General features: G+C 41.4%; 1 protein-coding gene across 1 annotated transcript in view; it reads left to right on the top strand.

The window, feature by feature from the left end:
• Nucleotides 1-266: 266 nt before the first annotated feature.
• Nucleotides 267-27,948, top strand: part of LOC149075026 (frizzled-5-like) — a 78,579-nt gene continuing 50,897 nt past the window's right edge. Inside the window, exon 1 of the mRNA XM_089246047.1 lies at nt 267-475. The gene's annotated coding sequence lies outside the window, so the exon portion shown is untranslated. The remainder of the gene's footprint in view (nt 476-27,948) is intronic.

The raw sequence follows: 27,948 nt of genomic DNA, 5'->3' as shown, positions 1-27,948 counted from the left end.
GGCATTTTCACAGACGCTTTTCGCAGTTTTTTTGTGGTTTTTTTTTCCTATTCCATGCCGAGTCCATCCGATATCCGGGAACTATTTGGCACGGCCGCGGAAGGCCACAAACCGGGCCCCATCACCACCCGGACTCACGAAAAACATCACAGGAGCCGCGACGAGGAGAGGCGGATTGATACTCCTTGCAAGAATCGATTTTATATTCTTTTATTATGGGTGGTATTTCCCACCGTGAGTATAGCAGCAAGCATACCGTCTTCCGCGTTCCGAGTGGCACCCAGAGAGAGAGAGAACTGCACAAATCTGCCGAGAACTGCCACACTACACGCATCCCCGACATAAGCTTCTGCTTCTTTTTTTTTATGTGTATATAATCCGTTTTGAACTGTGATTTTACAGCGGCTAATCCCTTTTCCAGAGGACTTGTGACAGCTCCGATTTCTTCAATGGTTTAACGTCACTAGATGTGGTGGTAAGTGTGTGATCATTTTAAGTGTATTGTTACCTATTCCTATTGTTACACCTCGACCAGTCCGTGACTGATGTGTTTGAAAAACCATTGTTGACAATATTTTTTCTTGGATCTCGGTTTGGGACTCCGAATCGTGTTACGAAATCCTGTTTTTTAGGCTTTTATTTTCCCATCCCTATATCAAAGCCATGTTCAATCTTTTGTTAGCGAGCACCGCGGTGCTCACTAAAGCACCTTAAGTGTGTGAGCGATTTGTTGAGAATTCTGTGTACGATTCCTTAAACTTACGTCCAGTTTAACTACTATAGTGAAGGGAAATTTTTCATTATGTTGGCCTGTTTCAGCGTTTCTCGTCCAGTGGTCCGCGGACCGGAGATGGCCCTCAAAGATGTGATGGGTGGGTCTCAGGGAGGCTAGAAAATTTAATTCTGATCAATTAAAATTCCAATCAAATACATTGTAATCGTAAAACAGCAAACGGTAAGTAAGGAGGTCCATCGGATGGTTTCAGACGCTTCAAGGGTTCTTGGGTACAGATAGAGGCGTATTTACAGGGAGCGGGAGGGGAAGAGGGGGTTGAGTTATGGGTGTCAAGAGAATTAGAGTATAATGGGAAAAAAGTAGGAAAAAACCCCATATATATATATATGTATTATATGTATATATAAATCTGCCTCTGCCTAGATATTGAGGGACTTCAAGTCACTGAGTGGCCAAAAGATTGACAGAGCAGGCTTCAACCCGTTGCTCGCGAGCACCATGGTGCTTCCTGAAATACACAAAGTGCTCGATGCTCGTGTCCGATTCGGTGCTCGCGATCACTTGATCAACGTTCCAATTAAACATCTTAGTACAAATTTCATTCAAGGATTGAAATTATCCTGATTTCATGCATTTGACGTCAAACATGCCGTAAGGGTGCTCTTCTTTTGATGATGGGTGCGCTCGCGACTAGAAAAAGGTTGAAGACCTCTGACTATTTTAGAGGAACCCTACATCCATCCCAACATAACCTTCTTTTTTATGTGTATAATCCGGTTTGAGTTGGGATTTACAGTGGCGACAGCTTCGATGTCTTCAATGGTTTAACACGTTACTAGATGCCTTCTACATAGATGTGACGGTTAAGTGTGTGATCATTTTGAGTGTATACGTAGCTATTGTTAATACTGGGCCAGTTCATGCATTGTTTGAAATACCATTGTTGACAATATTTTTTTTATCTCGATTTAAGAATCCGAATCGTGTGAGAAAGTCATATTTAATTTTCCATTCTCATATCAGAGAAATGCTCAATCTGTTGTTCACGAGCACCACGGTGCTCACTGAAGCACCCGAAGAGTGCTCGATACTTTTTGATAATTTTATATTTTTGTAGTCTAGTTTAACCACAATATACTAGTGACATTCCAAATTTTCCATTATGTTGGTATATTTCAGCGTTTCTCAACCTGTGGTCTGAGGTAGGTCCCCCTCCCACAAGATGTCACGAGGGATCTCAGACAGACTTGAAAATTTAATACTAATTAAATGAAAAATTTTAAATTGTTTATAGCGTAATTGCCAGTCAACAAATCGTAGGGAGAGGGGGGGGGGGGAATTCCGTCACTCACTGGCCTAGTCCTTTGCTCTCTTTTGACCTCATTGCACACAGTTTTGATCACTCACATACTCAAAAACTCTCTAGGTCATTTTTTGGTCACTCATATGCTCGCAAACCCTCTAGGTTATTCTTTTCGATCACTCATATGCTTGCAAATCCCCTGGTTCACTCTGTCCACATCGCCTTATTTCAATTTATTGCCATTAATGAGATGAAAACGAAGGCGCTGTACATAGGTGGTCGTCTCAAGCTCAGTAGGGAAAATATCTTGTCCACAGCCTCCCTCGGGTTTGAACCCCGGACAGTAACAGCAACCTTGACGGTGGTAGGTGAGCATCTTGCCACCCCGCCACTCGCCGGGCGCAAAGTACAGGTGGGCTCGACCGGGTTCACTGTTCTAGTCCGCCGCTCTCTAAACAAAGGAGGATTTATCGTTTCGCCAACTGTGGCCCGTAACAAGGAGGAGGCGGGGGCAAACAAAATTTTGTCACCTCCTCTACTTTCAAAATTTGAACGTTACTTCCCCCCTAAGGTTTCCGGCGTGGGGCAGTTGGCACAGGTGCCGGAACCTAAGGCTGAGTCTGAGGGCATCTGAGCCCCTCCCCAATAATTTCTGAAAAAACAATGCAATGCCCTTTCCCTCTCCTGCGTGCGCGTTTGAGTCCCGTATATACGGGACGACCAGCAACTTTCAGCAACCCGCAATGTTTTCTTAATGTCGGCGCCTCTGCCTCTTTGCCTCGTCCTTTAGTACCGGCCACACTCGGGAAAAAACAAATTTTGCCGCCTTTGTCGCATTCTACTAATTTTCTTGATCACTCATTCCTCAAACTTGCCGCCCTTGCGAACATGCCGCATGAGGAAACAGCTCGCCCGCTCTAAGCTCCATTGTTAAATACGACTCTGTATTTATTCTCACAGATCTCACGAAGTACAGAACCGCTGTGGTCATCTTCAACCCACTCAATGCCAGACACACATAAATTAATTCATTAATTTTTTTTTCGCCTTACGACATTGTAAAGCCCTAAACATTAACAAGAAAACGCTCCGTTCCCCCCCCCCCCGTAATGATTAGTTGTGAGCACCAACCGTTTCCATTTCCCTGTAATCAGCTAATTCAATAAAAAAAAATGTCTCCAAAGGATCTTGACTCCTTATTTTATGATGAAAGTGGCACTTGATGTGGCAGTTGTCGTCGTTGATGACGAGCAAAGAGTTGTGGCAAACCACTAAATAGTCTCTTGTAACTGTCAAAAAAAGAACAGTCCGTGGCTGTGCAGTGATGATTATAATCCCATGCGGTAATTTGAGGAGTGGGCGTCAAAGGACTCGAATCAAGTCTAATAAAAAGTCCTTGTTGTCACTTTGCTGAATACGAGGTGAATCTTAGCGAACCGGTCCAATGGATTCGCTAATAATTCCGCAGTTGATGCTTGTAACCTCTAAACATGAGTACATATTAATCTCTCGACTTTGTAGAGTGGACTATTCGAATAATTTTCGAATGACACAAACAGGTGGCAGCAGCACATACGGAGCTACTACGTTCAATGGCACGTAAGCCCCCACCCCCAAGATCCCCAGACCTCAGAAGCATGGATTTATTTTTATGGAGGAACGGATGGTTCTGAAAACCAGAGTAAACATTGAACACTGACATCGTGGGTTTTGCACAAACATGGCGTTCAGTTCATCTTAGAGCTCCTGGAATCCCAGGTTGGCTCATATGTCATATTTGTGAGAAGTGTGACGTCAATATTATTTGCTGCAGCCAATCGCTTTTCCTCCGTAGCCATTTTTGTTTAAGAATTAGACGTCACTTTGAACGGAAAATCCTTTTTTGTTGCTCTAAGACGGAGGGTGATGCGGCCCCGCTGTACATTCCAGACGTCGTAGTCTCACCTAGTGGTGACAGTGACGTCACACTTTGCACAAAGATAGCGGATAAGTCAGCTTGGGGGTTTCCAATAGCAATATTCTATCCAGCTCCGTGATTAGGCTTGAACTTAATATTCTTTGCGGAACCTCTAACGCAGCGTTTCCAAACCTTTTGAAGTTCGCGGCACTCTTGGGAATAATATTAAAACATTGCGGAACCCTTCCTTGAATGCAGAATAAAGTTTACTACAACAAAAATCACACAGTGAAATTACATGAATAGAGTGATGAGACTTGTTAAACTTGTGATTTATGCTTAGAGCACAGATAGTTGATCTTAGGCTTTACAGTTGGCAACGAAACACGTAAATTGTCCTCAAGGTCTTGCAGTGTATTTCTTGCTTTGTATTTTATTGTCGCCATAGCAGAGAAGGCTTGCTCGCATAGATATGATGTCGAAAAGAGCAAAAGTGCGTTAATTGCTTTCTTCGTTAGATTAGGATACTCCTCTCTCAGATCAAGCCGAAAAACAGCCACCGACGCCCCACTCTTGGTTACTCACTTACCTTTGAATGTGGAATCGGCGCTAAGGTATTTATCTTCTTAATATTCTTAAATAAATTCATCTCGTTCGTAAGCAGTGAAATCTATTTCCTCCGCACTGTCTGCGAAATCAAATGGGTGAGACAATCCGGTCGAGATTCTCAGAGGAAAAATATGGAAAGCACATAGCTATAGCATTGTGCGTTTGTAAGTGTTGACAAATGAGGTATTTCAGCTTATCCAAAACTGATGTCACTTTCCGCTATTACTACGGAAGTTTCAGCAGCTGGCTGATACAAAGATAAATCCAAGAAAGAAAATTCAACTGGCCGTGCGGGGAATCGAACCCACGGCCTCTCATTTGTCGGGTGAGCAACATAGACCACTAAACTACGAAGCCGGTGAATCCTCTTTTCTTAGAGCTCGCGTGCGCTGAACGGGGACGTACATGGACAGCCAGACCTAACTCGGGCCAAAAGTTCACATTGCTGACACTGCCACCAGATGGCGACCATCAAATTTATGGTGTTGTTGTCACCTCTTTGAAATTGGCATTGATGCAACCATAAAATGCATTAGCAAGCATTTATTCGCAACAAAAAGCTACAACTGATTAATCAAATTCAGTTAGTTGTTCCACACGGTAAAGTGGTTTACTGCACAGCACGTTTGTGTGATAGACAGAAAGTAGCTTCACGGCAATCTCATTAAAACATTGAGAAATTGGATAGAGTGCAAAATACGCAAAATACCGATGCTATTAAAACTAGCTCTAACTCTCCCTTGAAAGAACAAAACTAGTGAGGAATTTAAAAATGTACCGAAAATGATTTTGAGAGAGAAATATGAAAAAAATATCGTTGTAGCGGAATTTATCGTAGTGAAGAGTATCGTTGTATCGAAAGGAGTTTAACGTAAGAAAGACTATGGGCAATTCCAAACAAGATTTGAAAAAATATCGTTGTAGAGAGATCTACTGTTATATCGGGTTTCACTGTATAAAGGTCAGAATATGGATGAATAATTAATGAATGGATTTTGAAGCGGTTTGTGTGTGTGTTATGAAATATTTAACGCAAATTTTTCGCTATTTTTTTCAAAATAAGCAAAGAGTTTATTTCACTCCATTACAACGACCGGTAGGATAAGTCCCAAATGTTTTCATAGAACGACTATCATATATGTTTTACTTTCGTTATAACGACACTCCCAATATAACATCCGTTTTCGACGGGACGAAGTGGGGAGGTCGTTGGGTCGTTATATCGAGCGTTGACTGTATTATGGATTTTATATTGGCTTCAATCATAGGCCCCCACATCCTGAAGCAGGGCCCTAGGCTGGGACTTTCCACAGTTAATTCATAGCGTGAAAAAACAAAAGATAATGAGATTCGTCCCGGACTCCAGGGCTGGAGCCCTGTCAGCCCCACCCATGGAGGAACCATGGGGCAGGGACGTTATCCCCCTCCTTCAACGGGTACATAATGTATGGACAATATAATCCAGAATCGTATTATCGTACTGATTTTCTGAGAGTACAAGAAGGTGTGTTAAAAAAAAAATAGTACTACAAACGTGTCTAGGTATTTTCCGACGCGAAAATCGCATAATTATCTTTCTGCCCAATAATTACCCACGTCAACGGTTGGTGTAAATCTCCTCGTCACAGTGTTATTTTCCAACATGAATATTCATTTTAACGGAATACCGCCCCCCCCCCCCTTCCCGGTACAAAAGAGGGCCGTTTCAAAGCAATAATTCACACCCTAAATGCACGATACCGTATATTCCACTGAGTACCATTTCAACGCGAGAAAGATGGTATGTGTGTACGCTTATATGTATATATAGCGTATAATTCATATCCAAGCAACAATTTTAGAATTTCATCTCCTAAACCCCCCCCCCCCTTCTCTAGATGGTATTTTAGAATCTCATGCGCCATTAGGGCTCAGTTTTCCGCAGCGGTAATTGTACCCGCGGGTACAATACCCTTCCTGCAACATATAACACCATTCTTAAAACCAAATAAAAGGTGGGGGAGAGCCGCAACATGTTCGAGCATCATGTATATGCGTTCCAACTATGCACTTAATAGAAAATTAAAGCGGGGGGGGGGGATCCCGTTGCCACTGCGAGTGAGTGAAATGTTATTGTTTGGAGATCGATGAGATGTTCTATATAAACCCATGGGTTCTCAACCGTTTTCAGCCCCGACCCTAAATCTGCAACACTATTCACTTCACGACCCATATATTGGTCTATTTTTAATTTTAAAAAATTCTTATTGAATATTTCTAATTAACAAATGTGTAGTAAATGCCCATGACGTTTTGGTAGATGGCCAATAGGGTCTGAGCGCCCGGAGGGCCCTGAATCAGGCGAGGGGGAACCCAAATTGTTAAAAGCACTAATTCTGAAATTATTTCTCTCATAAATTCTGGAATTATTTATTAGTAATTAATTATTATTAATTAATTTCTAATTATCTCTCATTCATTTCAGAATAATTTTTCATTCATTTTAGAATTATTTCTGCCTTTAATTTTCAATTATTTTTCATTTATTTCAGAATGGATACCCCTCAGATGCGGTCATCCCTCTTTTACGGTAAAATAATAATTTCCCGTTGCATAATAAATGCACGCATTTCAAACCCCTGATTAACGGTCACCCCCCACCCTCTTTTACGAACGATATAATTTTTTTGTCCCGTCCGTGTCCGCAAAAGAGAGGTTTAACTGTATATATATCAGTCTTCAATTTTCAATTATTATTAATTCTGGAATTATTTCTGTCGTTCATTTCCAATTATTTATCATTAGTTTTAGAATTCCGCTGTGGTGGTCGAGTGGTTATAGTGACGGACTCGCGATGCGAGGATCCGGGTTCGAACCCCACAGTGGTGGTGGTCGGCTGAAGTTGGTTTTCTGTGGTTCCCAACTTCAAGGCGCAAATGCGAGCCGATCTCCCCGTTAAAAATTCTCGCCACAGAGAGCAACAGTCCTACAACGTTAAATCATTCAATCATAACACTTCACTCATAGTTAGAAAAACAGATGGCAGCACTACACGTAACAAGCATTACAGAGATAAAAAACTTCACGTCAGGTTTCACTACACGTACACGCACATTCCCGCATGTACCGATTCGTTGGGGGTTCCGCGGGGTGCATGTGTGGCGTAGCAGTAGTGGTAGGGCCTCCAAAAAATGGCTCGGGGATCCATGATGTTCTTAAGTCAGCCACCTCGTTGGGCAATTTGCCTGTTGTGGCGTTGTATTTGTAATTAACTTATTGTTCATTCATTTCAGAATTAAATAATTTCAGTATTAGATTAGTATTTTTTTAATTCATTTTTAGTATTTATTTCATTTATTTCAGAATTCATTTTCAGAATTCGTTTTTTCATTCATTTTTGCATTTTTTTCACTCATTTTAGAATTTTTTTAAATTTTCAATTATTTTTCATTTGTTTCAGAGCATTTTGTGATCCAAATTTAAGTCACGATTCATAGGTTAAGAACCTTTGTCCTAAAATTACAATAAATACGTTCCACATTTCATGGGGGAAAAAATTAATTCCTTATCCAAAAATAGAATAATTTTTCCCCTACGTTGATCGGAAAGAAAAATCTTAATTGCTAATTAACATTAGGGTCGTTTTCACCGGACGAGAAGGAAAAATTGACGGCCATTTAACGATCGTTTCCTGGAGAAAATCCATAATTTTCCGAAGAAAGTGTTGAGAGAATACAACCATATGTTTCCCATCGTGAAAATGGCTGCCTGACCTATCTCTCATCGTTATTTTCCTCCTTTTAATGCTCCTCTAATCCCTTAATTGAATTTATGCAAGCTTTCAACAGAAGCTTCAACGTCCATTGACAGGTTCTTAAATTTTAAGGTGGTTATATTACTTAACCCTAAAGGATAGGTCGTTATATTTGTCTATAACGTTGTTCGTAATAAGGATATCATTTTCTTTAAAGGTCATAATCCTTAAAACCGTAACTTATTCATGACCCCACTAATCAAGAAAATTCATAATGAAATTAAAATCATCATCGCACGCACTTTACGGAGTCGTTCGTTTCAGTAAGGCCCATTGTTGAAATAACATTGCGGTAAATAATGCAGTATTGTATTGGGAAGCAAGTAGCAAACTACTACTAAAAGAAACCGTGGGGAAACTTATTAGAATAAATATGGGGAAATGTTCGTGTAGAAGCAATATGGGAAGCTATCGTGTGGGTGGATGGAATGAAGCGAGGGGAAACTATTGTTTGGGAAAGGGACATCGGAAATTACTGTTTGGAAAGAAGCGTTGGAAACTATTGTTTGGAAAGAAGCGTTGGAAACTATTGTTTGGACAGAAGCGTTGGAAACTATTGTTTGTAAAAATACGCGGGAAACTATTGTTTGGAAAAACACGCGGGAAACTATTGTTTGGAAAGGAGCGTGGGAAACTGGTTTGGAAAGGGGCATGGAAAACTATTGTTTGGAAAGAGGTGTGGGGAAAATATTGTTTGAGAAGAAGAGTAAGAAATCATTGTTTGGAGAGAGACATGGGAAACTATTGTTTGGAAAGAAGCGTTGGAAACTATTGTTTGAAAAGAAGCGTTGGAAACTATTGTTTGTAAAAACACGCGGGAAACTATTGTTTGTAAAAACACGCGGGAAACTATTGTTTGGAAAAACACGCGGGAAACTATTGTTTGGAAAGGAGCGTGGGAAACTGGTTTGGAAAGGGGCATGGAAAACTATTGTTTGGAAAGAGGTGTGGGGAAAATATTGTTTGAGAAGAAGAGTAAGAAATCATTGTTTGGAGAGAGACATGGGAAACTATTGTTTGGAAAGAAGCGTTGGAAACTATTGTTTGAAAAGAAGCGTTGGAAACTATTGTTTGTAAAAACACGCGGGAAACTATTGTTTGTAAAAACACGCGGGAAACTATTGTTTGGAAAAACACGCGGGAAACTATTGTTTGGAAAGGAGCGTGGGAAACTGGTTTGGAAAGGGGCATGGAAAACTATTGTTTGGAAAGAGGTGTGGGCAAAATATTGTTTGAGAAGAAGAGTAAGAAATCATTGTTTGGAGAGAGACATGGGAAACTATTGTTTAGAAAGTGGCGTGGGAAACTATTGTTTGGAAAGAAGCGTTGGAAACTATTGTTTGTAAAAACACGCGGGAAACTATTGTTTGGAAAGGAGCGTGGGAAACTGGTTTGGAAAGAAGCGTTGGAAACTATTGTTTGTAAAAACACGCGGGAAACTATTGTTTGTAAAAACACGCGGGAAACTATTGTTTGTAAAAACACGCGGGAAACTATTGTTTGGAAAGGAGGGTGGGAAACTGGTTTGGAAAGGGGCATGGAAAACTATTGTTTGGAAAGAGGTGTGGAGAAAATATTGTTTGAGAAGAAGAGTAAGAAATCATTGTTTGGAGAGAGACATGGGAAACTATTGTTTAGAAAGTGGCGTGCGAAACTACTGTTTGAAAAGAAGCGTGGGAAACTTGTTTGGAAAGAGAGGCGTGGGGGGCCATTGTTTGGAGTGTGAAAAACTATTGTGCTGGATGATGTGACTACAATTTTGAAAACCATTTGATTATAGAAAGGAAGGGCAGAAATCATGGTATCCACATCCCTTCCAATGAACAATTCCACTTCTCACTTGTCTGGTTTCTGGAGCACCAAAAAAATCTTTAAAGCACATTCTTCATGAAAATCAACCTCGTTGTACTTTATCTTTAGAGGAAAAGTGCGTGTGATGATGGCTTACAACAAGTGCTGTTTTGAGGATTAAGTTATCTGTCATTATAAAGAACGATAAAATAATACTGGACCAACGGACAGAAAGATTTGCTTTAAAAGCGGGACGTATGGTCATGAAAATTTTATACGACGGTGTGTGGTTTTCTTTCGAAAAAAAAAACTGGTTTATCTCGAGGTCCCGCTAGACTGAAGCCCTGCCACCCTTGCGCCAGGGTTGCCTCTAGGGGTGACACATGGGGCTTCGCACCCGGGTGGCAGGTAAACTGGAGCCCTCCCCGAGTGTGTGCGCGAACATCGTCTTTTTTTTAATATACCACATGTTAAGTAGGTGCTAGGAACTGTTTTTTAGTGATGGTGCTGCCATCTATCATCCAAAATAAGAAATGAGACATAAAACTACCGTGGTGCGTGAAAATAGGTCTTATACATATAGGTCTTTAACGAATAAAACATTTCCTTTCAGATACTCCGTCCCATCTGCCAACAATGTAGCGAAGTTATATAAGGACTGCTGGAATCAAGATGGCCGCCATATTAGACGGGGGCATGAAGAATTACAAGTGCTCAATCTCTTTCTTTCTTGAAAAGAAATAGTTTCAAGAAAGTTTCGAAATAAAAACAAGGAGGAAAATATTGGTTGTTGTGCCTTTTGACCGCTTCCATTTACAAGGCATAACCGGCGGCCTTAATTGAGAATCGATACTTCCAGGAGCAACTGAGGGGAAAGGAAAGAAGCATAATCGAAATCTATCGATTCTCTTAAGGCCCAGGCATGTTCCCACTATTTATTTTGTGTCTCCTCCTCCTCCTCCTCCACCATTCTGGTGCGTCGCTCCTTGTTTCTTTTGTGGTGGTTCCTTAATGACCCTTTGTGTAACAACACGTTAGTTAGCGTCGGGTGAAATTGATCGGGGACTCATTCGGTGCTCACGACTGCAAAGATCCTCTTGGCCACGTTTTGATCCGAAATGATCGAGTAACGTGTATAGTCAGATGGTTAGTGGAGCGCAAACGTTCGGACTGGAATCTCTGGGCATTCTGGAATATCCCAACTGCATTTTTGCTCCCGGGCACAGACTTTCTCCAGAATATCTTTACCTGGTTAAAAACAAAAAGTCACCCCCTCGTTTATGATGAGGAGTTTTAGGAAAAAAATTCCATTTTGGTTTCATTAGCGTGAGGTCCCGTCCACAGCTCAGGACCACGGAACACTCCGCCCGGGTTGGCCCGTGCGTTAAAGCATCCCCGTGGACGCGTTTAAGACGTATTCATGTAGTTTTGAGGTCATTTCTTGCAATAAGCTTTGGTATAATTTTTTTGGGGGGTTGATGGTCAATTTTTAGTCCAAACCAAAGAGCATGTTATCCAAAACACTTGATTTAAAGGGCTACTACTACTACTAAATCCGACATGCACCTCGTCCATATTCCTCTGCGGAACTTCTAACGAACTGGTACAAGTTGGAATGCGTGTACGGGTAGTGAACCTGTCGTGAACTTTGCTCTGTGTAATGTTCGTTATATGTAGTAGAAAAGCCAGGACACGTCCCCACGTTAATATTCACAACGAACCTCTAACGTATAGGGGACGTGTTGCGTTATATGTAGTGCTGCCATCTGCCATCAATTTTTCTAACTAATGATTGAATAGTATACCGTTGTAGAGTCCAGAAAAAAAAAATTAGATACCTTACTTAATCTAACATAGTTTTTTTCCGATCTTTCTGAAACCAAAGACCAGTAAAATGTCTGAAACAATGTCTACGGACCTCCAACTTGCAGTACAGTTGATCTAATTCTTCATTTGACCTTTTATATATACCCACTTTTAGTATGAGGACCATACGTTGGGAAACTAATCTAATGCATTTCCGAAAAGAGCGTGGATTGAACTATTCGGAAGTTTCCAATCAGAACCAGACTCGTCTCCAATCAGGAAACACCATGCGTTTTCCAAGAGACATCAAATATTCAAATCTACCGATAGTAACAAGTAATGGCCCTCCATCGCCAGTAATTCCAGAAATTGGTGACCGTAAACTGTGTATTAAACATTCGCATTTGCCATCTTTAGCTACAAACAGTCGTATCTATTATGGACGGCTAAATGTTCCTCTCATTCCTCCATCTATCGGAACATGATGATGATGATAATGATGACGTCGACGACGACGTGATTCCATAACCAAGTTTCCGCAGCATGAAGATGGGAATAGCGTTTCCGTTCTCTAGTGTCTGATCATCATTAGCGTTTGCCTAATATGGATTAGTCAGCCAAGGAGAAAGTGTCTGCTGCTGCTAGCTCCTTGCCGTTTTGGAAGAGAGAGAGATTGAAAAGGACTTGAGCCTTTTGTGTGCGAAAATGACAGGGGCACCACAGATGATGGAAGCGAGCAAATTCTGCGTGTAATCTGGAAGGTAGGTTGTCGGTGGGAGCTACCATAAGAGGAAAGGGTTGGGAAAATTTTCGAAGGTGATTTTCGCCAACGTCAGCAAAACTTTTCCCACGTACACACGCACTCTGGTTAATGACTTGGCGGGACCCATGTTGAACATACACGGGAACAACTTGTCCACACACACACCACCAGGCAAAAGGCGGCTATTTCCTGTTCCCTTATCTTCCTTCAGACAACAAAAGGATCGCAGCGGGAAGGCTTTGCTACTCAGAAAGCAGGTTGGAAATCATTAAATTACAGAGTTGAAACAAAACATCCTAATGAGGATTTTCTCACGTGCAAACCCCCCTCATCCCGATCGAACGCACCATCGATGCCTTTTGTGTGTTCCGTACGCGAGTGAAAAATCGAACCCGTGTTCGTTGTGGTGATTTCGAAAAAGAAAGATCTCCAAACCGTTTTATCTTATCAATCGCTTAATGAAGGTGATTTATTCAGTGGTCTTTTCTTCTCCCTTTATCTAAAGTTGATGAACCCCTAGACTCTTGGAATTCCAAGGAAAAGGAGAGAATTTCCAAACATGTAAAGAGAGATGGACGTAGATTAGGAAGAACGGCCTCATGAAGAATAACCAAAGGAAGCAGTCATCTGTAAACTGCTGTCTTGGATCATACCAAAATACAGCCGGACTCGCTTATAAAGAACACGGATATTACGAATTTTTCCATATAACGAAGTTTTCCTCGTGTCGTAAATTTCTCTTATTGCTTATCTACGCTATTTTGATTGCTTATAACGAACGCGGATTTCGGCAAAGTACACCTATAATGAATTTTCGACTGATTTGCAAATATGAATTGTCATGAATTCCTTCGCTTACCTTATCTAAATCTTCTTATCCGTAAATATACCTCTCTGCAACTGATAATGATTCCTTTTTTTCCTTGGAAGACATTCTAGTAGGGCTGTTTTGGATACTGTATAATCCTGTTTCTTTTTTGTTTACTTTTCATTGTTAAATCTCATTTTGCTTGCAGAAAACCTTATTAGGAAGACACGATTGGATATTTATTTCCTAGAATCTAACCTCCAACACACAGTCTCAGTGCACTTTTGCCATTCTCTATCTAGATTCAGCCGTTGGCTGTGGTGATTTCATTGTGTTTGTGTTTGTGAAGTAATTTCGATAATGTCCATGTGGAAAACGCCATTCATTACTTCAAAAATTGTAGCTATACGGACTGAGAGCCAAAAATAGAAAAAAAAAATGTAAGGTATCAAAAAAAGTTCAGAATTACGAACTCTTTTTAAATGGTTCTTAGGAACGAGATGAAAACATTTCCTGGTGTTCTTCGAAAATGATTCAATTGCAAAACGTTCAATGTGTCTACAATCACATCAAGGAAAACCAATAATTGAAGCATATTTTTTTTAATGTATTCAATTGCTTGAGATTTTACTTAAATTTTTAATTTTTACTAAAAAAATGTATTATTTCAGTCTATTCATTTCAAGAACGCCCAGATTGCTGAAAAATGCGTATCGAGGATAATGTTTTCATCTTGCTTAAACGCATCATTTTTGAAGCCGGTAAGGATATAACGAAGTCCTCGTTTGTCTCTCACGGACCCTTTACCAGTAAGACGAAGGTAGGGAACCCGTTTAGCCAGAAGATGAAGGCCGCGGAGCCCTTCACAGACTAGTTATCAGCACATAATAATTTAAAATCAATAATTGTTATTTCATCCAACCTCATGGACCCCCCTCCTCCCCCGCGGAACCTCTACAAGGAACTTCAAGAGGTCTGAGGACTCTAGGTTAAAAATCACTGGTCTATAAGCCCAAATGTGTATAAAACTAAAGGTTCAATGACCCTCTATAAAATAATGCACAAACCTTTCAAACATCAAAAACCATTCTTCGGACGGGGGGAGGGGGGAGAGAAGGTCCCCCACGGTATTGTGTACACCTAGAAATGCGTATGAAAAGCCTGCTATATATATTCCTAGAAAAAGCCCAGGATGCATGCGTTCCTCTCAGGCATCATAGCTGATACGGGGTTCACTACTATAAACACCCTCGGTGATGCTCACTTTCTATTCGAGGAGCCTGAATGCGCTTACGCCAGACATGTGCGAATAGAAGAAGCAACATCCCCTCCCCATAAAACGGTACAAACACATTCAATCGTCACAATTCACTCACAATTCGAAATACAGATGGCAACACTAACTTCAAACACAACATTAGATACGCACGCAGACGAGGGGAATGAAACGGTTTCAAATTACCTGCAATGGCGATAGCCCGTGTAGAAGAAGGCCAACGGTATTATATACTCCTAAAAGTGCGTAGGGGGCTCGTTATCGTTGGAAAAGCTTAGGAAGCATGAGTATGGCTAGAAATGCGTAGTAGAGGCTCGTATTTCTAGAAATGAGTAGGGATGAATTTTTGCTCTCTCTCTATAAATTCACCCGTTTCTTCCATAGTTGATTCCACCATTTTTTAAATACCTCTGAATACCCCATCAAGGGCTCTTGTGGATAAAAGGGTACATGTTCCACAGGATAGGGCCACTGACTTAGGTTTTGGACTGGGCCGTAGTGTGTCTTCTCTGGGGCCCCGGGGCAGACCTTTGGGGCCTTCTTAAAAAGAAAAACATTATGCAAAATAAGTGTACATTATTTGTGAGGGCACCCCATTTGGCTCGGGGTCCCGGGGCAGTGCTCCTAGCCTAGTTACGGCCCTGATTTTGAACCAGTGTGGGTGTTTCGGAACACTCTATGTGCTTTGAGATCGGCCAGGGGCACAGTGTATTTCACAGCCGAAATGATATTTAAAGAACTGTGTTAACAGGGATATGATTCCCAACCGTGCAACAACAATGCGTCATTTCAGTTTGGGGCAAGGCCGTAGTGAGGAGTGGGGGTTGGGGCTCCCCGCTCCCGAAATGTGAGAATATAACTACATATGTATTATGGAATAACATGGTTAAGTCTATTGCTATAAAAATTCTCCTCCTCCACACACGTGCTCGGGCGCTAGACCCGAGGGGGTGCAAATTTCATTCTGAAACCTCTCCTTCAACATTACAAGGGGGCGTCAAAATGTGCGCTTGCCCCGGGTGATCATCTAGTTGCGGCCCTGCAGCTGCCACACACTCACCACTGCAGGTGGCACAATTGTGGTCGGCTGAAGTTGGTTTTCTGTGGCTATCCAACTTAAAGGAGTGAATGTGTACCGATGTCCCCTATGGAAAGTCTCGCCAAAGAGAGCGATAGACCCTATAATTGTAAAACTATTCAACCATAACACTTCGTTCACAATCTCAAATGTAGATTTCAGCACAAATTTCATATTCACAGACGCCATCAGGAAACTATACACACACACCCTTAGGGCACAAACCAACTTACTCTTGAAGAAAGTAAAACGGTTGTAAATTGCCCGAAAGCTATAGACCGGAGTTGTGATCGGCTAAGAAGAAGAAGCTCCTGATACAGTTCTCATGTTCTGAAGTATTTGTTACAACAAATATCAAGCTGTATATACTCCAACTCACCTCGGCAAGGCCGTAGTGGGGGGGGGGGGCCGAAATGAACGTGGTCCCCGTCCGAACGAAATTTCTGGCTACGGGCGTACCCATCGATAAGTATGGAAAAAAAAGCAGAACTTAAAGGGAGGTCTCGGTCTAACTAGCCCTCCTATGCAGAAAATGAACGTGGTGCGACAAAATGATCCATCAATAACCAGGCTACAATGCTGCGATCATTTTGGTCAAGAATTCAAATATTCCCAGTTGTCCGTTATGCCCACCATTTGCATAACCTGTTTTCGCCGATTCTGAGGGAAGCCTTTCCATTTTTTTTTCAATACCTAATATAAATATCCCAAAAAACACATTTTTTTTTTTCAAACCAAAAAAATAATTACAAATTTCCGAAAACTGAAAATTGTTTTCTTTCAGGCAAATAAATTTGCATATATTGAGTGAACGAAACAAATAATGACAAGGTGGGGGAGAAAAAAACTGTCGATAGGTAGACTTTTATGCAGAACCGTAGTACCCACTACCCCTGGATTCTATCATTCCCTCCCCCCCCCAATTCTCCTTACCCCCCCCCTTTCCCCGACCAATCAAAATGCTTGAAATCTCCCCTACTAAATCAATCTATAACTTGTGCAGTAGCTCCATGTCATCCTTGCAGCCCCCACCCCCAACCACCTCTCTCGATTCCATCCTTGTTGTTATGGAAACGGACGGAAAGATGATTAATCGCTGTGTTGGTGGTGGGGGGGGGGGATGAGGGGGGTGTCTTGCACTCTCTCTGTCTCCCCGAGCGGCAGTAGTACAGACCCCTGCACAGCACACCCCCTACACTCAGTGCTATACCTTCAGCTATTGCCTCAGAGACTTCCTCCCCTTCTTCATCCCCCCAATAAGCGGCGTCTCTTTTTTGGAATCTGCACTGTGGAAATCCTTTCATCTGGTTCAAATTTCTGTAAAATATTCCTTTTTTTTTTCTCTCTCTTCTCCCGATCTTCGAGAACTCAATAATTCATGATTACCGCAATTATGATTATTGCAGTTCGAATTATGCTCTTAACGTATGACTTTAATCTTTGGTTCGCTGCCTCAAGTATACTTCAAGTTTAATCAATCTTCTCAAAAGAACACTTTTTTCCCCCCTACAGGTTCCAAGCTCCAAATCCTTTCACTGCCAAGTTCCAAAAACTGTATGAAGTAATTGTAATAATACATTACGTCATAGTCTCTAAAAATGATGGAATAATTTAATTTCAAAACTGACAGAATTTCAGACTTTTTCAAATACCATCGAGAGAATCCCACTCTCAAAAAACTGATTCAATAAATCTGTTGCTGAAAATCGATCGAATCTCAGGCTCTCAAAACAGATTGAATTGCAGGTTCTCAAAACAGATTGAATTGCAGGTTCTCAAAAGTGGTTGAATTGCAGGTTCTCAAAATTGATTGAATTGCAGGTTCTCAAAATTGATTGAATTGCAGGTTCTTAAAACTGATTGAATCCCATTTTACATCAAATACCAGAGTCTCAAAGTCGACCGAATCCCGGGCTACCAAAATGACTTTATCTCAGGTTCTCAAAACTGATTGAATCAAAGTTTCTTTAAATCAATTAAACCCGTCTCCCAAAACTAATCAAATCCAAAGTTCCCAAAATTGATTGAATTCCACGCTCTTAAAACTGATTGAATCCCAAGCTTTCACAACTGATTGAATCCCAAGCTTTCACAACTGATTGAATCCCAAGCTTTCACAACTGATTGAATCCCAAGCTTTCACAACTGATTGAATCCCAAGCTCTAAAAACTGATTGAATTCCAAGCTTTCAAGACTTGGTATTGAATTCCAAGCTTTCAAGACTTGGTATTGAATTCCAAGCTTTCAAGACTTGGTATAGAATTCCAAGCTTTCAAGACTTGGTATTGAATTCCAAGCTTTCAAGACTTGGTATTGAAATCGAAGCTTTCGAGACTTACTGAATCCTAGACAATCTAAACTAGCTGAAATTCAAGTTCTCTAAACTGATTAAATTCTAAGTTTTCAAATTGATTGAATTCCAAGTTCTCAAAACTGTTGAACTCCAAGCTCTCAAAACGAATTGAACTCCGAGCTCTCAAAACGAATTGAACTCCGAGCCCTCAAAACCTCAGCCACCTCGTTGGACATTTTGCCTGCTGTGTCCTTGTATGTGTAATTTCGTTAATTTGTATAGAACGAATTGAATTCCAAGCTCTGAAAACGGATTGAATTCCAAGCTCTGAAAACGGATTGAATTCCAAGCTCTGAAAACGGATTGAACTCCAAGCTCTGAAAACGGATTGAACTCCAAGCTCTCAAAACGGATTTAACTCCAAGCTCTCAAAACGGATTGAACTCCAAGCTCTCAAAACCTCAACCACCTCGTCGGACATTTTGCCTGTTGTGTCCTTGTATGTGTAATTTCGTTTGTATGGAACGAATTGAATTCCAAGCTCTCAAAACGGATTGATTTCCAAGCTCTCCTCAAAACGGATTGATTTCCAAGCTCTCCTCAAAACGGATTGAATTCCAAGCTCTCAAAACGGATTGAATTCCAAGCTCTCAAAACGGATTGAATTCCAAGCTCTCAAAACGGATTGAATTCCAAGCTCTCAAAACGGATTGAATTCCAAGCTCTCAAAACGGATTGAATTCCAAGCTCTGATCGAATCACGAGCAACAGCTGATCGATTCTCAAATTTCCAAAACAAGGATCATAAACATAACAGGTATAACTCACAAAGGATTAGCAAAAAGTAGATCCTTCCGTCAGATTTATTCCACTCATTTCGCCATCATCAACAATTCGCATTATAAGCTGCGTAAAACACAAAATCTGCAGTACCTCTTCTGATACTTTCTCTTGTTTTCTCTTATTCTTACTCTCCCTTCCCCCAAAACCCTTATATCTTATTGTAGTTCCTCCTCTTATTTTTTCCCCCTAATTTCCTCATTTCACTGGGATTAATTACGCGCGAGCTGTTGCTTCTTCGGCCTGTATCTTTGCAACATAAGGGTAGAGGAAGACATTCTGCTTCTGTACTGTGCTGGGTATTGGGTAAAAGTAGAGTAGGAGAGAGAGAGAGACCGACCCTTTTCTTTGTGCAAAATTGGGTAAGGAGCAGAGAATGATGAGTACACCGAGGGAAGGTGCACCTTCTTCTTCTGCCAGAGATTGCCAAACCGCTTGCTTCCCTGCAACGTTTCTTTTGCTCTTCGAGCCGTTGTTGCTCTGCCCCTTCCCACCTATCGAAAACATACACGTACATTATCATGCACCCATACATACATTGCATACGTATATGTATACGCTCCATCATCATCATCATCATCATCACCACCATCCCTGCTTTTCGTTCTAGAGGTAAAGGCAGATGTTCCAGGGACGGCAGTAACAAAGGTCTTTTTCCCGAAAGCATTGTAGAAGCTGCTGCCCCTGTGCTTCCCTTGTCTACTACCTTTAAAAAAAAAGCAAAATAAAGAAGAAGAAAAAAAAGATGGCTGCCAGAAATCGGAGGATGGAAAAAGAATGATGAGACTGGTGAGGATGGTTCGCAAAACGAATTGCTACTGGAATATGTTGTTGTTTTTTTTTCTTTTTTTTGGTAATGGAAGTATGGGAAGGTGAAGTTCTCCCAAAATGGCAGTCGTTTTTAATTATTCGCAAAACGGTGTGAAAATGAGGTTGTTTCTTCTTTTTTTTTTTTCTTTTTTTGGCCTCTTTGGAAGCTTTTTAATTAAGGGAATATGAAGACTAGAAAGAGCTGCTATTTTTTTCCTGTTAAAATGAAGCCAGATTAAATATAACACGCACGTAACCTTCATGTCAAAATACGCGTATCTTTGTTTTTTAGATTACAGTATAAAGGCAGTGTTTATATAGAGAGATAAGGAGTAAATAATATCAAGGAGTATCTCTCTGGGCTGAAATTCAAAACTTTCCATAAAAAGCAAACAGAGGTGCATTTATAGTTTTGCATCCTGTGGGGGCTACACAGGTTTTGCCGCTCTTCTCCTATTCTAGTCTAGTTTTCTTGACTACTCTTTCCTCGAATTCGCCACCCTGTGCAACAATTCGCTTGCACGTCCGGTCACCCCCCTTCCTGCAAGTACACCTGTGTCTCCAAGTCACCTCTGTCTCTAGTCACTCTTTTGGTCATTTCCATGCTCACACACACACACACACACACACACACTCTGTAAGGCACTGTTTTGGTCATGCAATGCGTGCACACTGTTTCGATTACTCACGTGCTTGCAAACTCTCTAGGTATCACTCTTTTGCTCACTCGCTCCCCTAGCCTCTTGCTGTCTGGGCAGAGGCGAATTTATTGAGGGTTATATACAAATTTCCCCGTCCTTCTTACATTCTATTAATTTTCCCAGCCACTCAGCCCTCAAATTTGCCACCCCACCCCTCTGAACTCGCCGCACTGGTCTGTAACTCACTTAGTCTCCTGTAAATATGTCACAAGAAGCAAACAGTATAAACTTGAATGCATTTTTATGTAACAAAATTGTAATTTGCATTTTCTTATAGTGGGAATCCACCTTTTCATGAAGAAAATATTTATGAAGAGACATCTTCTGTTCACGTACAGCGAATTTCGTAGTTCATCTCGCCTTTATTTTTCCCACATGTCTATGATATTATTTGGGGGGAAGGGGTGGTTATGAAGAAAGCAGAGGGTGTTCGATTTAATTAATATTTAACGAAGGTATCTTTCATTTCTTCGATATATTGGTCGCCATATTGGTTGACTTAGACACGGCTTGCGTGTCCCTCAAAGAAAGAGGGGGATATCACGTGATCCAAAATCCTCATTAAAGAAAACCCGGGCAGCGCCGGGTATTATAGCTAGTAGCATATAAAGGTATTTACCAGTATTTTATTTTTATTTTTTTAATTTTTTGCATAAAAAATAAACTTTTGATCTTCTGGGGGGACGGGGGGGGGTTCTTGTCCCCCCCCCCGAAGGTCTCTGATCCCAATGTGTGTTAGGAGTTAGGGGTTGGGGGGGGGGCAGAGCTGACGAAATTTTGTTGACAATGGGGGGGAGGGAGGTTTGAGTTTTGCTGACATGGGCGGGGACCAAAAATCTGCTTACGTAATACTTAAATGGCCCCTAGGGAGAAATAGTTCAAGAATTAATGAAATGTATATGAAATGAAACAAAAATAATAATTCACAAATTAATGAAAATTCATATCCAATGAGAAAACGATTAAAGCATCAATTTGAAAGTCGTGTTTAATGGAAAAATTATCTCAGAATGAAGAAAATTCTTCATTAATGTAAGACTCCCTATTTGACTCAGAGCCCTGGGCTCCATCGGATACAACAATTAAGACGCCACTGAATGAATCAAAATACCACAGTACGACTTGCTGGCCACTGGGCTTCATGGAAACTTAATTTTATTTTTTTGGCCTGACTGTCTCCAATGTTGAAAACTCCTGCTTTACACCAGGTTAATAGTCTTTTGGGCTTCCTCCACGTCGATACGAGTTCCCTTTTCGAATAATAAGAATAATATGCCACGGAAAGAGGACAAGGATATGATCAGGACCCACTGTTTCTTGAGCAGGGGCCAGAGCCATCTTAAGGACATTACGGGCCCTCGGGCTCGGGCGTGCCCGGGTTTGTCCATGCCTTAAGACGGCACTGGCAGGGCCACATAGACTAATTTGAGGTTTGAAGGGAGCACAAAGAATCTTTCTAAAAATATTTTGACTTCTTAACCTTCAAAAATCGTTTCAAAATCGCATAAATTGATTGAAGCAGCAACTATGGCCGGGATTACACTATAAAAGTTTTGTAAAAGTGCTTTTATAAAACTTGAAAATATAACCAATAAACTGATTCTCCTATTGGTTGAATTTTCCAAGTTTTATAAAAGATCTTTTATCAGACTTTTATAGTGTTATCCCGGCTAATACCGGCCTCCATTACACTATAAAAGTTTGATAAATTCGCTTATATAAAAATTGAAAAATCCAGCCAATAAAGCTCATAGGTTATATTCGAGCAAATGCAAAACCGATAATCATACTGAAAGACCAGTCGTGGCCCGGGCTCTGTCCTATGAGGGGATATAAGCCTTTCACCCCGAGGGGTTGGATCACACTGAAATAAATCATACTGGTTGAATTTTCCACATTTTATAAAAGAACTTTTAGAGAACTTTTATAGTGTAATCCCGGCCTTATATGGGAACCATTGTTATAGAGTAAATGAACGTTTATTTTTGTCCACTCTCAAATCAATTTATCCGTAACTATGAAAATCCTTTGCTCACGTGAATCAAGAGAATGGTTTTTCTTTAGAAAAAATATATAATAATGTATACGTATATTCCAGTGACATAATCGATGACGTCACAGAATGATCTCTGGCCCGATTCTTCTTGGTGAAGTTCGTGTTGCATGTTGTTGGTGGCGTGTCCGAGAGGATTTTGGTGCTCGTTATATTTCATATTATATTTTTTTTTCTTCCATTTCTTTCCATTTAAGTTGCGTGACTCGAGAACACGCTTCGTGCAAAAGACATTTTTTTTTTTTTGGTTGTTGTTGTTGCCGTTGCTCTCTTTACTATGAACGACGACGAACATGGAGAACAACGTCACGGAATAGAAAGAATAACTACTCCAGTGTTTGGAAAATTAATACCCACAATTTCTATGAATGTATTTTGTGTGCGTTTTCATTTTCTTTCCTCTGGACACGCTATCAGATGACGTTTTTTTGTTTTATATATATTACGATAACTTATTCCTCCGTTTCTTTCATCCGCTCTGTGTGTTTTATTAATCGTACTTAACGTCGTTTTTGATTAGTAAGCAATTCATTGAAAATTACTTTATGGTCGACTTTGTTGAAGGTCATCACGAGAACCCGCTCTCGAACCTGTGGATTATATTCGTCAGGTTGCATTTCGGATTATATACGAGTACAATATAGACTGTAATATATACAACTTGTGTGACGAATTCATTTTTGTGGTGATATTTTACATTTATAGACCACCACCAGACCGAAATTGCCCCCCCCCCGCTCTGTCCCCATGAGCTGGTTTGCTACAAGGGTATGGGTCAAGGTGGGAAAACACTAGCCGTACCCGACGAGGAGAAATCGAACCATCGTACACAAAACGGGTGGAAATACTTAAGGCAGGTGCACAAACGCAATTAGCCATGCATTTATAGACCACGAATTGTGTGTGTGTGTGCAGAACTGCTACTACACCGTGCACGCACCTCGTAAACATTCCCTGGGGGAAATTTAGAATTGGTGCACACCTTCATGTGTCGTGTTCCTGACGCAACGTTTGTGTCTGCGGAATGCATACTAGAAGTGCGCCATCTGTCTCCTGAATTCGGATTATTTTGCCTACACATATTCTGAGAGAAAATGCCGTGGGCCTAATTGCTGAACTGGAGGCTTTTGTGATTTTGATTGGCTGAGGTTGTTTTGATGACTCACTATTCTCACTCAGTGCCACTCACCGTAAGTATGGAGCAGGAGTCTTCGACATTTTGTTTGGTTTGCGAGCACCGGGTTCTCCACAACGAGAGCGCACGATGCTTATGTTTGATTTTGTACTTACGAGATTTTATTTGATGATTTGTTCATTTTTGTCGCACTACAGTCATTTTGCGCGCACGAGGAGTAATTAGACGGAGACCCAATTTATTGCCGATTCCAATCTCGGCAGCTATTTTTATACTCACCGAGAGATTGGTGCACTAACCCCTCGGTGTGGGACTCCCTGCGGTAGCAAATTTTTTTCTATGGGCACGTCACTATTTTTGTTGTACCACTACGTCAGGAAAGTATCTGACAAGGACGAACCAGACAACGAACTCACGACACCTCGAAACCATCCTTTGGTACTTTAGGCAAGGAGTATCTTATCGACCTGGGCTATCACGTCCACCTCACAAGATTTTAATCGACACATGACAATTAAATATCTCAATTTAAGTCGTATTCAAGAATACATATTTTGTTGGTCTTAATCAGAGCCGCAACTGGTGGGGGGGGGAACCAGGTGGGTCTGGTGCTAGACCAGAGGGGGCGCCAATTTCATCCTTTAACCTCTCCTTAAAAATTGCAAAAGGGCGCCAAAATGCGTTCTTGACCCAGCTGACTAAGCATTTGGTTGAGGGACTGGTCTTAATTTAAGTGCGCCTATATCAGAGTTAGCACGTGAATGTTCTGATGCTACACATTAACGGTGCTCACTACTTGAAAAACATCGAAATCCTCTGGTCCAGAATCTTCGCCAATTGAATCTTCAAACGTCCGGAAAAATCTCTGACAGTAATTCATCGGGAAGAAAACCACCGCTACGTGTGGTCTTGAGTGAGACACCGCAAGGCCATCTAAACAACATCATAGGCACCGGTCTCATTGATTTTTCTAAGCGCCCCAACCCCGGCTATGAATACTCGCCTATAAATCTACATACTTTAAAAAAATTTAAAAATTTCAACCAGATCTCACTTTTACGAGTGTTGACCCCCCCCCCCCCCCCACCACCGTCTCAAGATCCTAGGCTGATATCTCTGGTGGGCTATCAGGTTAGACTTTGAAAGTGTTTTCTATAGTGAATTATAGCCGGAAAAAACAAAAAAATCGAAGAGAGTTCACGAACTGGAGCACTATCACCGCACATCCCTTGAGTCATCAGTAGCTGTCCCGCAGGTAATCTGTAAATATGCCGCGGGAATCCTTGAGGGATCTAGAAATGTGCCTTGGACCAATTAAGTAAGGCGCAACTGCACCACAGGTCAGTGAAATGAAACCTGCCGCGGGTAAATTAAGTCGGTTCTCAACCTTTAGAATCCCGCAGCACGGTGGATTTATTTTTCGCGAGTGGGAGGCCCGAGGTCACGCACACGACTAAGCAACAAATAAAGCAATGAACAACTCACTGCCCGGTTTCATTAATGTCAGGGCCCGGCGGTTGAGAAACACTGCCCTAAGTAACCTGAAAATGTGCCGGTAGAGTTCATTTTTATAAAATTAGGTTAGAGGTCGCAGAGGGGCGCGGTAGCCCGGTCGATAAGATGCTCGCCTAAAGTACCGAAGGATGTTTAGAGGTGTCGCGAGTTCGATACCCAGTTCGTCCTTGTCAGAAACAAGGACGTTTCCTGACACAGGGGTATAACAAAAAACGGCGACTTGACCGCAGCAAAAATTGCTACCGCAGGGAGTCCCCCATCGAGGGGTTAGCGCACCAACCTCTCGATGAGTATAAAAAACAAGCCTGCCGTTCGGAATCGGCAATAAATTGTAGGTCCCGGTCTAATTAGCCCTCGTGTGCAGAAAATGACCTTGGTGCGACAAAAATGATCATAGAGGTCGCAGACTAAATCAGATAACTCCGAGCGCCACATTCGCCCCGCGGGCGCAAGAGTTGTTCAATGACTGAAATCAATCTATTAAGAAGACACCAATGAATAAGGGAAATACACGAAAATAAAAAGTCCTAATGCATTTCAACACCAATGGGTGCCGTCTTCAGAGGAAAATTTAACCACTAGTCACGCTGACCGAGTTTCCCACTTGGGTTGAATACCAAATCTTAACGCTCGGTTGCTCTGCGGAAGAAGTACGTCTGTTCACTTCAAACGTCGTGGTCAGAATGCATTGGTGTTGAAATGCATTAGGACTTTTTATTTTCGTGTATTTGCCTTATTCGTTGGTGTCTTGTTAATATTCTTGGGCAAAGTTGATCAACTCTTCTACGAAATCAATCTTCTTCTACCCTTTTAATCCGCCACCGAATTCGAATCATTAGTCAGAAATCGTGTAGTTTCCTCGGTCATTTCCCCCCCCCCCCCGAACAACCGAAATAAATGCCATCCAGATATCCAGAGAGGCGCATACAAGGAAAAGATCTCTATTTATTGGGAGGACATAACGTTAGCATCTCTATCCTCACGAGATGATGGAATATCCCGCCGTAAAAACGATGCAGGAAGTGGTGAGAAAACCATATCATCATCGAATGGGGTGGTGGTGAATCTTCACCAACCTCACATCTCTCTCTCTCTCTCTTCGTGTATCTGGGCAGTCATTGCCGACTAATGGATCCATGAATGTGTATGGGTGCTTTGATGTTTTCGTCGACGCCAAGCAAGGAGAGAGAGAGCAACAGAATCTTTACTAGACACTATCTCACGGCCCCCGAAAGTGCTTACCATAACATATACACTAGATATATGTATGAATATATATATATATATATAAATGCCGTAAAAGAGCGCCGGGATCTTGGTTTTGCGCAATATCACTCCCTGCTCTTTCATCTTATGCATCTATAAGAGGTCCACGGAGTGAATTGTTGGGGAGACCCGATGAGATGAAACTGAACAGATGATGCAGATTTGAGAACACTCGAGAGAGAGAGCCCCTGACGTCTATATGAAGAGCGGGGTTTAGATGTATATTATGAGGTGTTGAAGACCATCCTACAGACAGATGGTTGGATGATGGTAATCGTGGATGCGATCTTTTTTTGAAAGGATTGTTATTATTATTTTTGGAATGCACTCGACACCCCCTACTTACAATAGGGCTGGATATTCGTAGGCAACCACCATAGTTACTTTACCTGATAACTACAGGGTGTCCCATAAGTTTGTAAATAGTTTGAAAATTCATGAAAGTTGAAGGAATGGGTGTATTTGAATGCGAAAAAGTATTTTTTTCTCACAAGTGGGATATTTTTCGGTACGGGAAAAAAAAATAGTTCAAGTTTTTAACTATGGAGGGCGCTGCACAAAAGCAAACCACTTGAACTATGCAAATCAGAATCCTATGAAATGCAGGGCGGACAATTAACAGCTCGTTTTTGAATTTTCCTGTTACTGGCGCTTACAAAAGGTTTTTATTGTGAGGTTGGCATTGGTAGACAAAGCACTATTGGTGAATAACAAAGCACGTGATAAATGTACCGGTTATTACCCATAATCGCGGAGAATTTTGGTAGGTTTGAAAATGATAAATTTCCCTAAATTTATCTTTTTTTACCGGTGATTACGCATACCGCTTGGGTGATCTGGAACTGTGCCGTGGGTCACTTGAGTGGACTATGAATGCAGCGTGGATCGCTTAAATGCTTTAGAAGTGTCTCGGTGATCTGGTCTGTAAATACGCCGCGGATCACTTAAATGATTTGCGAATGTGCCGTGGACACTTAGATGATTTGAAAATGTGTTACGGGTCGCTTGAATAATCTGTAAATTTGCCACGAGCCACACAAGTGAAGTGGGACTCCACCGTGGGTCACTTTAGTGATCTGGAAATGAGCCACTTTGTACATTTTAACAAAATAAGGTTTGAGGTCTGGGCCACTTTCAGATGACTCAGAGGGCCACATTTGGCCCACGGTTCATTTGGATGAGCACATTCCCTGCATGAGATCAGCTCTAATCTTAGGAATATTTAGGGAAAACGTCATTGAAACGGAAACTCGTCAAAAGTGACAAGAATTTTGTCGTTATATCCGAGCTGGTCGCTTTTCATCGATGTTATACGCGAGGTTCATTAGCATTATTTTCTAGGGGAATCCGTCCGGAGAGCCAATTATTGACGCTATAACCGAGGTGCTTATAACGAGTTTGACTGTAATGAAAATTGATGTTACGGCTCATTTCAATCAAAAACGTCTGAATCAACCACCCAGTCGGCAAAACA

This window comes from Pholcus phalangioides, unplaced genomic scaffold (genome assembly GCF_987345545.1).
Source record: "Pholcus phalangioides strain wild (caught in Gottingen) unplaced genomic scaffold, Ppha-v1.0 ptg000016l_1, whole genome shotgun sequence".
Taxonomy (NCBI): Eukaryota; Metazoa; Arthropoda; class Arachnida; order Araneae; family Pholcidae; genus Pholcus; species Pholcus phalangioides.
Note: the sequence above shows the minus strand (reverse complement) of the source record. Positions and strands in the feature narration are given on the sequence as shown.